Source organism: Aythya ferina (genome assembly GCF_964211825.1).
Source record: "Aythya ferina genome assembly, chromosome: 6".
Lineage (NCBI taxonomy): Eukaryota > Metazoa > Chordata > Aves > Anseriformes > Anatidae > Aythya > Aythya ferina.
Window position 1 is genome coordinate 29,168,522 of NC_140303.1, and position 15,789 is coordinate 29,184,310.

Consider the following 15,789-nt stretch of genomic DNA (forward strand, 5'->3'; position numbering starts at 1 on the left):
GAAGTCCATTTACCTGATGTAAATGTTATAAACAATGAGAGAAGCCCTGACCCTAATGAAGTCAGTAGCAAAACTATGGTTACAGTAGATCCGGGATTTCACCCTATTGTTTGCATTTTTGCTAAAGTACTAATTAATTTGACTATAGCCTTTGATTTTTAGGACATGAGATGGTAGAGACCTTTTAGGAGAGCTACTTTGCTGCTGTACCAAGGTCACAGACAACGAACAAACCCAGTCTTACTTGGAAGTCAGTGGCAAAGCATCAAGAGTCTGGATCTATCTTAAACAAGGGTAAGTGAAATACAGAAAATAAACTTCTTTTCTTCCCCCATCTTTCCACAAGACACAGATAACATGAACCAAGTCTATGATACTAAATAAAAAGTATCTATAATCAAGGCCCTTCCACTTTCTATTTGCAGAGTTAATTTACTAATATCCTTCAGAAGCTGGAAGTTGATTGTACTTCTTTCAGGAGTTAGACTTCTCGAGAGTACTTACAAGCTGCCTGTACACTAAATTGTGCTGGATTGCATATAATAGTCAGGTAGTGACATATATTGGTTTCTGACTTGTACATAGCTTGTACATATATCCATGCTCAGGCAGCAGCTGCTCATTATCTGAACATGAATCAAACAATAGAAAGATATGATGATAATAACTGGTAGAGGTACTGAACGCATACATTCCCCATGGACTTTGGTTGGAGATATTGGTTCACTTAAACTCTTAAAGTCTTAAAACAAAGTGTGATTTCTCAAATTGGTGACCCAAATTGGTGGACTATTTTCAGTGATTGGTAACTAACTCCCCAAATTCACTCAACCACTATTTCGCAGAGATAAAAACTGTGTAATTCCCAAGCATTTGAATGTAAGTGAGCTTCAGGTTCCCCTGCTTTCTCTACATGAAACAAATGACAGCTGCAAAACTGCTGTTAGCTAAAAGTAAATAGGAAAGGGGATTTTAAAAAAGAGAAATAGCAATCTTCAATGTTGACAAAAAAGTTTGTGAATTGTAGAAATCTGAGTAAGATTAAAGTTGAAAGTAAAATTGGAAAGGAAAAAACATAGCCAGAGATGAGAGTTTATAAAACATATCAATCGGTGAGCAACAGAGATGAAGCTATTTTAAATTCTGCACTGTGGTAAGAAAGAATGATTCGGTTCTTATTAAACCTTTTTGGTGTTTTCTTAAATTACGTGTTAGAATGTAAACATTTATGCATGCATCAATCTTGCAATCTTCGGTATTATTTTCAGAACAAATATTCCCTTCTCAAAATGAATGTTAATAATAACCCTTTTAAATTCTTACTGAAAAACTTTGGCTTATACTGTCTGGAAATATCAGAAACTTCCTGGTAACTGTGGATTCTTTCCAACTAAAGATAAAGAAATATTGTATTGGTCATGACTGATCAAGGTCAGTGGTCATCTACTCAAATTTTGTTTCTAAAGCTTGGTGTGTTGTGATTTTGTTCTTCTCGGTTTAATAACAGTTCTTGAGTTTCTGTTGTGCTCCTACAGCACTAACAGAATCAATGATATAGCAGTCAGCATAGGAAAAACTTTTCTGAGAGTGGTTCTGCCTATGTGTCATACTAGAAACTGGTGGAAGTTACCTTATTTCAGATGAATTATTTGGATATGTTTTATTTACGTAGGGACTAGATGACTCCAAAGACTTAAACTCTATAATAGCAAGCATTGTTACATTTAATTTTTAGATTTCTTCCCATTCAGATCAAAAGGATGTAGTTCAGAAGTGAAAGAAGTGATGTCAGAAATATCTACACAATGACAGAAGTGCTTAACCTAGCTAATATAGCACGTCAAATTCTGCCTTTGTTCTGGATGTGTTCTTAGCTGTAGGGAAATTTAACTTGTCAGGATCAACAGTCCTAAACTGTAAATGGAAGGCACATTCTCAAAGGCACAATAAGAAAGAAAATAGATACTGGTCCAGGTAAAAGCTTGAGGTTTAGTCCATTTCCCCAGCATGGGCTAATTGTTTTTTACGACTTCTTACGGAGACTTAGCAACAAGTAAACTAGATAAACTAGATCCATGCTAAAGAACAATGGGAAAGTCATACTGCCCTTCTTCACTTTCAACTGCTGGAAATTTCCAGGATGTTGGAAATGTATATTGAAGAAAGTAAATTAGGAAAGTGTAACTGCTCAGTCTGTTTATATTACAAACTTGGTTCAGGTGTAAATATTGAAGGGTATTAAGGCCAAAAGTCCACATGATTTATTTCTTGAGGTGCTTTGTATCTGGAGGATTTTCCATTTGGTCTTTTGTCAAAAAAAAAAAAAAAAAAAAAAATGCAGGACTACTGGGCAACAGTTAAAAAAGCTGGGAAATATGACTGAAGTAGTAAAGGTGGCTTCTTTCAAATGAGCAATCAAACGAAGCAGGATAGTTTTATAAAACCATATATTATTGAAAGATACTGTTGTGCAATTACTGATTAACTCCATCTTGTATGAAAGGTTCATAAACCTAGGTAAGGTATAACCTTGTAATGAAATCAGAAACCAGAATCAGTTGTCATGGTTTCCAGTGTTATAGCAACATTTCCACAGAGCTGCAGAGATAAAACAATTGAATATAGAAATTTAAATTACTTTCTTGAACAATGACACATGTTAAAAAGGATGTGGTAGGTATAAGCATGGGGAAATAGTATCCTGCTGAAAATTTTTAGATTGCTTCTGTCATAGGATTCAATAATTCATGTTTAAGTGTGAATGTTTCTGTATTGCTTGCATCAGTATATTAAAAAAGAAAAAAGAAGCAACTATTGATATTAAATGTCAAAATTGTAAGAAAAATTTTGGTCTTTGTAAACATGACAATATTTCAATCTTCTCAGATACAATAAACTTATGAAATTGTTGTGTGTGCCTTTTTGAACAATGGAAACTTTTTGTTGAGAAGCTCCCCTGATTTTCTAACAGGCAATGAAATCCATTTCTTAGCAGTCAATCATATAGTCATCTTACAAAAAAAATCCATTCTTGGTCTGATCACATAGAAATTTTGGAGCCACTGCTTCAGTCCAATTGGAAAATGCTGCCTGCTTTTATTTGTAACCAAGAATCCAATTTGAAGATATTTTTGTAATGGGAGTTGTTCTATTTTATTATTTTTTTCTTCCAATTTCACTGCCTTTTTTCAGGTTTCTATCTTAGAGGGCTGAAAATAAGAAAATTACCAATGATATCAGCTTTGCTAGCCGGGCTCTCTGCTTTATCTGGGATTAGTGTCTCATGGATTTTTTTCTTTCTTTTCCCAGTTGTGGGGTGTTTTTCTAGTTCAGATTCCATGTCATGAGTCCACAATCATACTAGTCTCATAGCTAATTAGTCTCATAGCTAATGTCATGCTAGATAACTAATACCACCTCAAGACTATGTAAAGCAGCCTGTCAGAGAGATATATAAAACTCAGATTTTCAGAGGTATATGGTAATCTCATCTGTCCAAATGCCCAGGTCATAGAGAAGCAATATTTAAGAGAGTTAGATCTACACAGCTATTTTGCATTAAACTAAATTGAAATCATTATTGTGCAATCTTTTGAAGCACAGTGAATTTTTCACACATCTCTTCAGTGACCTTGTCTCTCAAGGTGGCTTGATCACTTTATTTCTTTTCCATTCCACCTGTCTCTGTTTTTTAGCCAGGATTTGAACAGTTTTAAAAGTTTTGGTCATGATCCAAAGCTTTGATCCAAAGTTTTATCATCTTTACAAGTAAGGTAGATACAAGGCAAAAATGCAAAATTAATGCAGACCAGTGCTTTCAATAAAAAGAAGCATGTTAACATGCTCTGTGTTCCTTCATGAAATTGATAAATTAAAATATGCTGAAAGCTATCAAAGGGTTTTATGCAACTTAGGCAAAAATGCAACCTGAAACATAACTGTTCTTTACACTTCTATAATCAGCACTGAGAGAAAAACACAGTGCAGAGAGAGAAACAGTCATCTTGAATGTTAACCCTCTTTTGCTTGAACTGTATGGGGGCATAAATCTGGAAGAAAAGCACTGGTTTATTAGTTCTGAAGCAGACCAATAAGATACTTGGCTCAAAACAAGTCTGAGCTGTTGACATGAAACAAGGAGAAAGTACTGCAGAAAACAGAGAAGAAAGAAGAGGAATTATAGTGACTCCTTTAAATGAAAATGCCAAACAAACAAAAAGGCACCAAATCAGGGTCAAAGGACAAATTTTTGCAGGAGCAAAATCTTCTCAAATTAATTTTGGAGGTTATTCTGTACTTCCCAGACCTCTAATTTTGCAGCTTGCTAAGGAACAGTCAGCTATGAAAGTCAGTAAGTTGGGAAGCCCAGTAGCCCAGGAGGCATGGAGAGTTGTTTGTCTGCAGAGTTATCAGCCCATGCGAAGTCTGTGTTTCTGAAGAGTGAAAGAAACCTTTTACCTCTTGAGCCTGAAACCAAGATGTCAAGAACTCTTGAGGAATAAACAGTGGGCACAACCATCACAACATGTCTCTGAGACCTAAAATTACAGGGAGTCTTGCAACTCATACAGGAAAATGGGCAGCCTGTAGACATGGGAATGCTTGTCCACATATCCATGTCCCCATGAAATAAATCAACATCTTACCTTTTGACTCTGTCAGATCAGAATTTTCCAGCACAATATTATTCTGTCAGCTGCCTCCTGATGTACATTTGTGTTATGCAAAGCAGAGCAGCAAAGTAGATCATTAGAAATCAACCAGGCTGTGGAAAAAAATTCTTAAAGTATTTATTTCAGTGAGCCTAGGTTTGAACAACATCCTGGATTTCTCATATACTTTGCTGCTCTGCCCAGAGATGATAACCTCAGAGATCATTTTTTGTAGTTAGATTGGTAGGAGGGAAAAGGATCCATATTGTTAGGCACTTCCGATTGCCAACATTGCAATTAATACAAGAGACTTTCCACTTCTTAAGCTTGTTTGTTGTTAGGGGGCAGGGGCAGCATAGTATAACATATCCTTCTTTTCCCATTTCTGGTAAAGCACTGAGTTGATTCTTTTCTTGATTTGTCATCAAAAAACACATGGTTCTCTTCCCAAGATTATATATACTGTCATAATTCCTCCTACAAAGGGTGCACACGCAGTGTAAGTTAATGGAATGGCATCAATATAGAAACAATGCAGTAAGATTTAATGGAATCATATTACAGCTAACCATACACTTATCATCCTAACCAGTTTTGTTTCTCTAAAACCTTTTTCTACGCTGATGGTAATGGAAATTTTATGTAATAACAGGTTTTACAGTCAACTATTAGGGTCCACCTGCTAAGATTTGAGAAGGTACCAAGGCTCTAGCAAAATTATCTTTTGCAAACAGAAATCATTAATGTCTTGGTAAAAGGATTTTCTCCTTGTGTGTTCGTATGCATGTGTATTTATGGATATACATTAGGTATGAATAAAATATAAAGTGAAACCCCAACTGTAGAAAACTAATAGCATCATTTAGAATATCTAAGGACTAAAAAACAAAACAAAAGAAAACAAAAAAAAAACACACACACACATAAAAAAAAAAAAAAAAACACACCAACAACACTTTAGGCATCATTTCAGCTGCAGCTTATAAATAACAAAAATGACTTAAATTCAGCAAAATGCCAGATGGCTATTTACACTAAATAGAATGCAAAAATATATGCATTTAACTCCTCCTCTGAAAATATGCTTTTCAGCCCATCAGCCTATGCAGGAGCCTTTATTGAGTAGTCATACATAATCTTATTAATATTTCTTCTTTCCTTTCTTCTCTGTTCAGTCCCATCTCACGACTTCCTCATTATATGTTACTGTACATTTGTTTGTAAGGCCCTTGTAAGAAGGTGCAATGTATCTTCTTCCTGTTTTGGTAGGGACATTATTCAGCATAGAGAATAGTAAAAGATATTAACAATAACAATTTTCCTAAATTTCCCCTTAGAGGAGTTGCCATGTCTGAATTCTTCAAGATAAAATAAAAGTACTTGAAACAGTGAAAAGCCAAGCAGTTCCCAATTTATGGTAGCTTTAAACAAGATGGATCTTTAAGATCTAATTCTTCGTCTCTTCATTCATAACATTTTTGAAGGTCTGAAAATGAGCAAGTGAGTGTTTCACCCAATGGTTCAAACACTTTCCATCAACTTTACTTAGCTAAGGATGGAAACAATAACAAGGTTAAAACATAGATCAACATTAAATAGTTCACTGGGAGGCTGTTGCTGCTGTTAGAAAGGTTCTAGATGAATACCTCCTTTTTGGCCTGAAAATATGTTTTTAAAGATTTGTTTAGTCAAACTTCTAATCCCAGAACATTTGTCCTTTTTCTACATAAAGATTAGACCACCTAGATTAGAGTCTGGTGAGGATAAGGTGAAAACTAAGTTTCCTTGGTTTCTTATGCTAAAACTGAATTCTGTGTGAATGTGGAATCATAGAAATACAGGCCTGGAGGGACCTTGAAAGACAGTCTTATCTGTGCTTCTATATGGAGCAGGATTGAATGCTACCACCACTGGAGACAGCTGGAGCAAAACATGCTTTCCTTAGATTTCCTGGTACAGTGCTTCATTGATTTTTTTTTTCCTTGCTATTGGATAAATAGCCTTATGACTGGAAAATAAGGTTGATTCCTCGACTGATTCCCTTATGTTCACAAACCACTGATTGCCACTGTAACAGTTTCATGTATACTGAAATGCTTTTGATCATGTTTCTTCTTACTATTCCCTTCCTTATGTTAAACAAACTCAGTTTCATTTAACCTTAATAGGACATATTTTCTGACTTTTTCCAGTATGCCTACACCTTTCTGTAATGTAACATCCATACTTTGACCTCTCTGTTGTAACTGAATAGTGCAATTTGAAATCAGCCCTGTATGTTGGATTTTCAAAGTTCATCTTTAGTTAATTCATCTTTAGTTAATTTAGTAAATTAACTAATTAGTTAATAATTTAGTTAAATCTTTAACAAATACCAACTTTTACACTGGTTCTTCTATTAAATTAACCTATTTTACATCACATTAGAGAGTTTGTGTAACACTTCATCCTCAGTTTGCAACAAGCTCTATCTCTAGGTGTATGCTGCTGAACTCAAATTATAGGGAACGTATTAAGAACATGCTTAGCTTATGCCAAAAGTCCCATACTCACTCATCTGTCTTCTCTCCCTGCTTTCATAGTTTGAACTCCGTCACAGTTTCAGGAAGGAAAAATACCTACTATGATATGAAAGGTTCATGTAGCTTTATGAATGCATTCTGGCTTCTGAATTCAGAGCAATAAGCAAGTTCATGTGTGTGATTAGCTTTTGACTAACAACAACTATGAGATATTAGACTCTGATTTTCCCTTCTGTTCCAAGGAGCTCATTGCAATTGTACTGATATAGCTGAGAGGAGAATTCAGTCCCCTACACATCCTGACTCAAACCCCAAACACCATGATTCTCCAAAAACAAAAACAAAAACAAAAACAAAAACAGGTGATACTAACTAGTGTTTTCTGGTCCTTTTCCATCTGGAAGGACAACTGTGTTCCAAAACTGCAGGACCCAACTTTAGCATGTTTTCTATTAAAAAAAAAAATACAGGAAAAGAATTATTTCAACAGTGGAAAAAAAGTTGTGCAATCTTTAGGCCAGTCACATACTTGCAAATATATTTGACTTTTAGTTTTAAAATCAGGTTGAAAGAAACAACTCTTGCATACGAATCCCATGGTTGTCTGAACCTTTCAACACTGAAACATCGCTAAAGGATTTTACATTTGCAAGAGGAAAAAATAGGACAGAATTATAGATTTTTGGATATAGAAGTCTTGATGGACAAATCACAGAATTGGTTTGTCAGTCGCCATCTATCCAGAAAGAAGCAATAATGTTGCTTCAGGTATTTTTTCAGTTCTTTATCAGGCTATTTATTTTGACTGTTTTACTATTGATTCCTGAAGGAACCTGTTAAACTTACACTCTTCTGAACAAAAACTACATTATTTCTCTGAGAAAGTTAATTTAATATTTATTTTCTAACATGTATTTTACATTTCCCAAGCTCCCCCTTCCCTCCCCCCCTTTTTTTGTTTGTTTGTTTGTTTGTTTGTTTGTTTTATCCTTTTATATTTCATGGTCTATGTAGTGTTTGTGGCATTTCATTATTGATTTATATTCACGAACATTTTAGATTGTAACATTACTGTAGAATCTATTCTCATAACATTCAATTGCAGTCTCCTTTCCTGTGTATCTTCAACAGCTGAAGTGAAACTTTTCTTCAAAGCCATTATTGTCTGTCTAGAAGCATTGAAAGAAATGCCTTTTCTGTGGAAGGAATTTCAAGTAAAACATCATCACCTCTCATATAGATCTATGCAGCAAAAAGGGGAAAGGCCAAGGAATAAACCACAGAAATTTATTTCCTAATATTTTCATAAGAAGGAGCAGAAAGGGCCAGGGCTGCTAGAAAGGAAAGCTTTTTCTTTTGTACAGAACATTGGTCAACTCAGGTGGCCAACCACTCTCACCATATATTTTTCTTTTCTAAATGTAGGAATCTGAGGAACACAAATTACTCCACATGGATTCTTCCTGCAGGCTATTGAAAGAGACATGTTCCAAAAAGGTACCCAACTCTCAGTGTTTATGAAGATAGCTTGCTAAATTCCAGATTTCCTGACTTAGGTGGCTGAATGCTATTTCTTTGATTTTGGACATATGGGTTGAGATCCTGTAAATCCATGAAACATGTCCTTTGCAAAGGAGTTTAGCATGAAATATATCCTAAGCACAATAAGATGTAGGGCATGATTTTGAAAAAAATGTCCTTTTATGAGGAAAGGTCAAAAGTAAATTACATTGAGACAGGACTAAGTCTGTTGGTGACAAACTTCTAAAGCATTAATGACAGTGGGAGTATTGACCTTCTTGCCACTATCCAATATCCTAACTATGCAACAGCAGCAACTGTCACATCAGGATGAATGAATAAAGAATACACATCCTCTTCTGGGGAAAATCTCCAATCTTACATTACTCATCTTAGTTTGTAACATTTATGGGCTCTTTCAAAATATTCAAGTCACTGAATAAGACAGTCTACTCTGTTGCTGAGAGATATTCTGTCTCTCAAATTCATTTTACTGTTTATTCACACATAGAACAGGATTTTTTTTTTTCTCTCTTGTGCTCAAGCTCATTTACTGTACCTGGGAAAAACAGAAAATTCACCAAGGAGAAAGGCAAATTTTATTTATGAGTAATGAATTTATGGCAGATACTACTGCATTCCTCTTCTCTTCTGATTTGGGTGAAACTTAAACATTTGAAATTGCCTTATTCAAGTCATTGAAATTGATTTTTTTTTTTAATAGTTGTGATGATGAACATCACTGCAGAACTCAAAAATGCACTTGTGAAAAACAATTTTCCAGCCTGCTTGCAGACAGTTAGGGTAAGGAGAATATAAAATGGTATCTCAGATTGTGCAGTCAGTAGTACTGTGACCGTGAATCTTGAGCTGTTTCTGTCTGGATATGCATAAAATTCTGTGTCTTGAATGATCAAATTGTGATCTTGCCAGTATTTCGTTCTCAGAAGTTTTCAAAGCAGAATGAGCTTAAACAAATACCACACCAATTGATATATGCTTTTTCTTCATTGCTTTTTCTCTTTCCAAAATTGAGAAGTTAGTCTACTTTATATAAGCTAAATTAAAGGCTTGATTCAAGTTACAGAACCCAAAGTTTTTCCATTGACTTCAGTTTAGATCTGGTGCTAAAGGTGTTTATCAACACATATCAATATTTGTGCTTTTTTGTAAATGTGTTCTTGCTTGGTCAGCACACCAAAGCAAGCCTCTTAGCATTTTGGTCTTGCTGCAGAGGTGTATGTGGTGTATATAGATTCAATTCCCTCCCAACTGGAAGAACAAGACTTACTTGTTTCCACAGCAGCAAAGAGTCAAAAAGTTAAAAGCTGGTATTAATTGTAACAGCACAATAGGTAACAATTGCTGTAAACAATGTGGAGGCTGTTCCCAATTCTATCAGTTTATGTGATATTATAGAAATACAAATAATCTATCTTAAAGAATTGTTTGGTATAGGCATATCCTTTGCAAATCAAGCTGGAGTTGGAACTTTTTGTCTTGGACTTAAAAGTAATAGCTTAAACATCCAGATAAAACTATTTAATATCAGTAGAGCATAAAAGCAGGACTGTTACTTCTTTAACTCACTGTGACTCTCTTTTCTGTGATTTCATACAGAAGATGAGTTCTGCTCAAGGTGACACATTGCAAGGGAATCTGTGCTTTCTGTCTAATCCCTCAAGAAGCTTTCACTTTTGTCTTCTTGTTTTGTTTTGCTTTACTCTTGTTAATATTTTTGTGCCTTTGAAAGTCTGTGGAGAGACTTTTGGATCTTAACAGGCTTTGGATAAGGCATTATGGAGACTATATATTTATTACAGAGAGCACTTCTGTCTGTGTGTACATAGGCAATAAGAGCTTGGAGAAACAGATGTGGCAATGGGCTTATTTTAGAGTTTATATTTGCTGTGTTCATATGTATTTTATTTCATTAGTCTAGAGCAATTCCTGCTGTCCGAGTGACACTTTGAAAATTTCAAAAGAGAACTGATTTATTCTTTCAGTATAAACAAGAGGTTATTCTGCTTCAAAGTAAAGACCTCTTTGTGTATAGGAAAATTCCCTATTCAGGTCTGCATTGCCTTATGGCAGTGATTTGCTGAACTTTTTCCTAACACAATTTTAACTGAAAGAGTAGGGACATCTTAGTCATGCTGGTTTTCTGTTATCGTTTTGCTGCATTATTTCTCTGATTTCCTTCACCAGATAACCAACATTTTAATAGTCATATCTGTCATGAAGAGAAATTAGTGACTGAGCAAAGGCTTTGGATGACTGGAAAGCCTGACTACACATACAGCATGAGTACAGGTTTTCTGTATGTTTGGTGTTTTTTTTTTTGTTTGTTTGTTTCTTTAAGTAATTTAAAGAAAAGTTACTTTTCTTTATAGAGGCCCATATAGTGCCATGATTTGGATTTGTAATGAAAACAGTGTTGAAACACACTATTTTTTTAGTAGTTGCTAGGCAGTGCTTATACAGTCAAGGTCTTTTCTTCTTCTCATGCTGCTCTGCCAGCAGGTAGGCTGAAGTTGAAAGGGGACACAGCTAGGACAGCTGACAAGCAACCATAAAAACCACCACAGTGAAATGAGAATTCTTCAGATTTAGATACGTCTTTAAAACCTTTACCAATAGAATTTGAAACAAAGCTTACAATAGGGAGGAAAGAGCTGGAGATGGTAACTGCTGAAAGTAAAAAAACATATTCTGTTATAGAAACAAGGTATCAGACAGGTAAACATTAAGGTCTTTTCTTTCTCCAGGTACTACTACAGTACTTTGGTGGCTTTTATAGAGAGGGCAGAACTACTGCACAGACATGCCGGCATCACTCCTGCACACAGTGTGCAGTTTCTCTGCACATGTTACAGGAAGCTGTAAACAAACATACAAACAAATGAAAACATTCAGGGATTGGAAAGATCTTCCTTTCAGCATTTTCCATTCCACATCACTACTATTTCCCTTCCATATAAAAATCATCATAACCGATAATTGTTATTGATAATAGCAGTAATACTACTAATGAATCATATCCGACATTTTAAAACTTAAGAAATGAATATGGTTATATAAACTATAATTTTATCATTGTATGTGCTTTGCTTTTGAAAAAGTTTCATTTTATTGCCCTATTTTTTCACTGTATTTCAAGTAGTAGAATTGGGAACCATGAAGGACACTTCTTTGAATACTGTTCTATGCAAGCTCTTCTTGTTTGAGAGGAAGTCCTGTGAGGCAGTCTTGTGCACTCCTTGTTTATGCACATACTACTCTTAGTTTGGGTTTGGGTTCTGTCTCTCTGGATAGAACGTTTCTGCTCAAATTAGAATATATAAATCAGATTAATCATGTTCTTACACAGTCCTGTCTCGTAGTTGGCTAGAAACAGAGCCCAAGGTGATGAAATGAGACAGAAATATGTACCTGCAAGTGTCTTAAATTTCGATGAGATGAATGTCATCCTTACTGCCTATTGGGTTAAATTAGAAACCAGAATAAGCAGTATATGCAAATGAAAAATGATGATTCACTGACTAACTTAGTTTCATATAAACTTGGTAGACTTGATTGACATTCTAAAGAATGTCTTTCATATTGAATGGAAGACTGTGTACCCATTGGTAACACAAATTATGATGCTTTAAAGATAGATGTAGAAAGAAAGACAATAAGGTAGTGGAAAGTCTGTTCATAGAAAAATCTAATGATGCAGATATTAGACCTTTAACTTATTTACCTGAAAATGTGTGTGTGTTCGCTGGTGCAAAGGAAAATGTAAGAAAAGGGTTTGTTCCAAGTTAAAAGAAAGAAGCCCAACAACATGATTATGGCAATTATATGTGCTAAATCTAATTTGCATTCCTGCATAATGATGGAATATATATAGAGAAAGGATTCACTGTGCAGTTTAAGAACAACTATGTCACGAGCAGTGAGAAAATATTGACAGGCAAGAAATGTCAGTGCTTTTTTTAAAACCGAATTACAATCTATGGGATGATGGGAATTTAGCAGATGCACTATGTTAGTGATGAGAACATGTGATATGGTGACATGAGCTCCTACTTGAGAGATTAATTCCAAATTGGCTTTGATGGGAACACTTGTGCAGACTGATACTCTAAGTCCAAATAGCACAAGAAAGTAAATGAAAATGGCAATATATCAAGCTTCAAATAAGTGGCTATGAAATAATGAAATAGTGCAGTTGTTAATGTGAGGGCTGATCTGGGAATAAACAAAGTATTAAAAGTGCATTGGTCCCATCTTCTAGGGTAATTACCCTGGGCTTGGAACACAAAGGAACTTGCTACTTTCCAAGATCATGCCATAAAAATAAAAATAAAAATAAAAATAAAAATGAAAAAAAATGACTTAATTTTGAAGTAGCTCAGGTGTGTGGGTACAAATCTTAGAATGCCATGTGTGGTACAAGTGAATATATCTGTAAGTGCATTTTTGCACAGTAACAATGCTATGTATTGTCTTCTTGAATAAGAGAATGCACATTGAAGCATTATACAGAAAAACACTTACAGACAGAGAGCATAAGTCTAAGGAGTTGTCCTTGTTCCTAAGTCTTCACTTGTTCTCCAGTATAGGTAGACAGATATCACTTCTTAATGTGGAATAAGTGAAGCAAGAAAATGTGTAAAAAAGCACATTCCTAAAGCTACATTCAGCTGTAACGCAGACCAGTGTCTTCTCTTACCACGTTAAGGCTTTATTCCCACCTTGTCAACATTATCAGTGTTTACTTCAAAAGGAGAATTTAAATTTTTTATTCCACAGCATTCGGTCTTCTTCAATGGGTGGTAGAGCTTTATAAACAACCTTCTCTTTCACAGCAGTAAATTGCTTCATCTGTACTAAAGTTATTGACATTTATAAGAACAATCATGTGCAGGAGGCTTTACCTTAGGATTTCAGAGCAACCAAACAATGAACTGAACTTGCTTTTTTTTTTTTTTTTTTTTTTTTTTTTTTTTTTTAACAGCTGTGTAAAATGAAGGATGGGTAAATTCAGTAACTTGAGTGAAGCTACACAATTAATAAGTGAACCAGGAATATAATTAATTAATATTGACTACAATTTCAATGGTGTATTCTCTAAGAAAAATATTCTCCCTCAATTTGATAGTCAGAAAGTCTGATTTAACTATATTTTAGCTTGTTCTCCTCCTTTTTACCATTTGCTGTATTTCATTGCTGCTTCTTCATGTTTCTTTTGTAACTGTGATGCGTTAAGAGCCACAAGAAATCCACAGAGGGAGGTGCACACTTGTCTTTTGATGGTATATGACATTGTAGCCTCCCAGACTTCAGGCTGTTATAGAAAACATATATTTCTGCACAAGTAAACAAAGAGTTTTATGGATATCATTTTGGTTTCAGACTTGTTCAGTACTATCATCTTTGTTCGATGGTGGGTATGTGCATTTCTGTGACTGTGAGTTATTTTCTCCAGACGGATGCAGATAAACTTCTTCAGAGTAACTTCTGTAACTGTTGACATGTATATTCTTCTGAAAACCACCCTTGCCTAGCAAAAGTCCTGGCAGCTAAGATCCTAAATAAGAAATCTTAGCATCCATGGATTTCCCATCGTGGGTGTTTAATCTTCCTTCTCTTTTTCTTGGCTTTATGTTCTGTGTTGATAAAAACATAGAAGCAAAGATATTTCATCTTTCAGTCAGATTTAAGAGCTTAACAGCCCCTTTCTTTATAGAAAGGGCAACCTCCGTGGTTATTTGAAACAGTTCTCAAGTGCAGATTCTGTTCTTCTGTTTTTCTATACATGAAGAGCAACTCTGGTCAAGACTGCAGTGCCTGTTTCCGCTTAATTCTCCTATATACTGCTGTCCACTCCAAGGAAGAATGGTGTAAGAAGGTATTAGTGTAAAAATGACAAGCCAAGTAGAATTATGTTGCTATGTTGATGCATGTGAGAAGACACTCAGACCCTTAATCTTTTAATTATAACTCAAAAGTGAATGTAAAGTCAATATATGATTTACTGGAGAACACATTGGAAAAACAAGTGGATCAGAACAGAAATTCCTGCCTTGCAACACAAGCCCTGCCTTGTGTTGCAAATACTTTTTAGGCCCACAGGTGCTTTACCTTTTTATCAGATAAGGGAAAAGTCTCTGGTCAACTTAAATTACACATTTGTGTAGGAGGTTGTGGGTCTGGGTCTGGAGGCACCTGCAGTTTAGAGCATGCACATAAATGCCTTTTCTTTTTTTCTGGTAGACTCTAGAGCTGTCTTTCTTACTCACTAGGAAACTTCATACTTTGATCTTTAGCAGTGTTTATGGAGTCTAATTACTAGCTATCGTTTTACAGAAAGGTGGCAGAAGAACTGCAATAGGCAGAGATAGACACATCTGCATTTTAAGAAAAATCGAAGGGCGATTTATTCTCTGCTGAATACAGCAGAGAGTTTTCTATTTATTTTGAAAGCATATTTTTTTCCTGCAGGAAAATGAAACTCTCTGCTCTGAATGTTGTTCTCTGCAAAAACAGCCAATATGTTCATGAAGTATGTGAACCGCAAATGTACTTTGAGTACATGGCAGCTGTTGGGTGGGATATGAACACAGGATGTTCTGTGGATGTTCTGTGCAGTTAAACACCTTTTACAAGCATGCAGGCAAGTGGGTTTAATGACAATGTGGTCTCTTTCAGACCAATGGGCCAATACTTAGTTTCAAAGCCATGCTGTAACTATAAGCTATTCACATTATTCTCTGTCCCAGAACAATTAGAATTAGAAAAGGCTAGAAGAAACAGGTATGTACTTAGAAAAAGATGGAGAAAATGGAGAGTAATAATATCCAAAACTTGTGAAACTACTGAAAGGTAAAAATCTTCATCTGCTTATATCTGAAATATTTACATATTAGGCTGTAAGTTCCAGACCCTTCCCTCCTTCCTCAGAAATCTGACATTCCACATTTATTTCAGGTTCTCTGCAGTAGGGCCTGCAATGTCATTCAAGCAGTGTTCAGCTAGCTGAGTAGCACTAAAATTTGTGCTGCTCAGCAAATGTATTACGCGATTCACCCATCCCTAAAGAATGG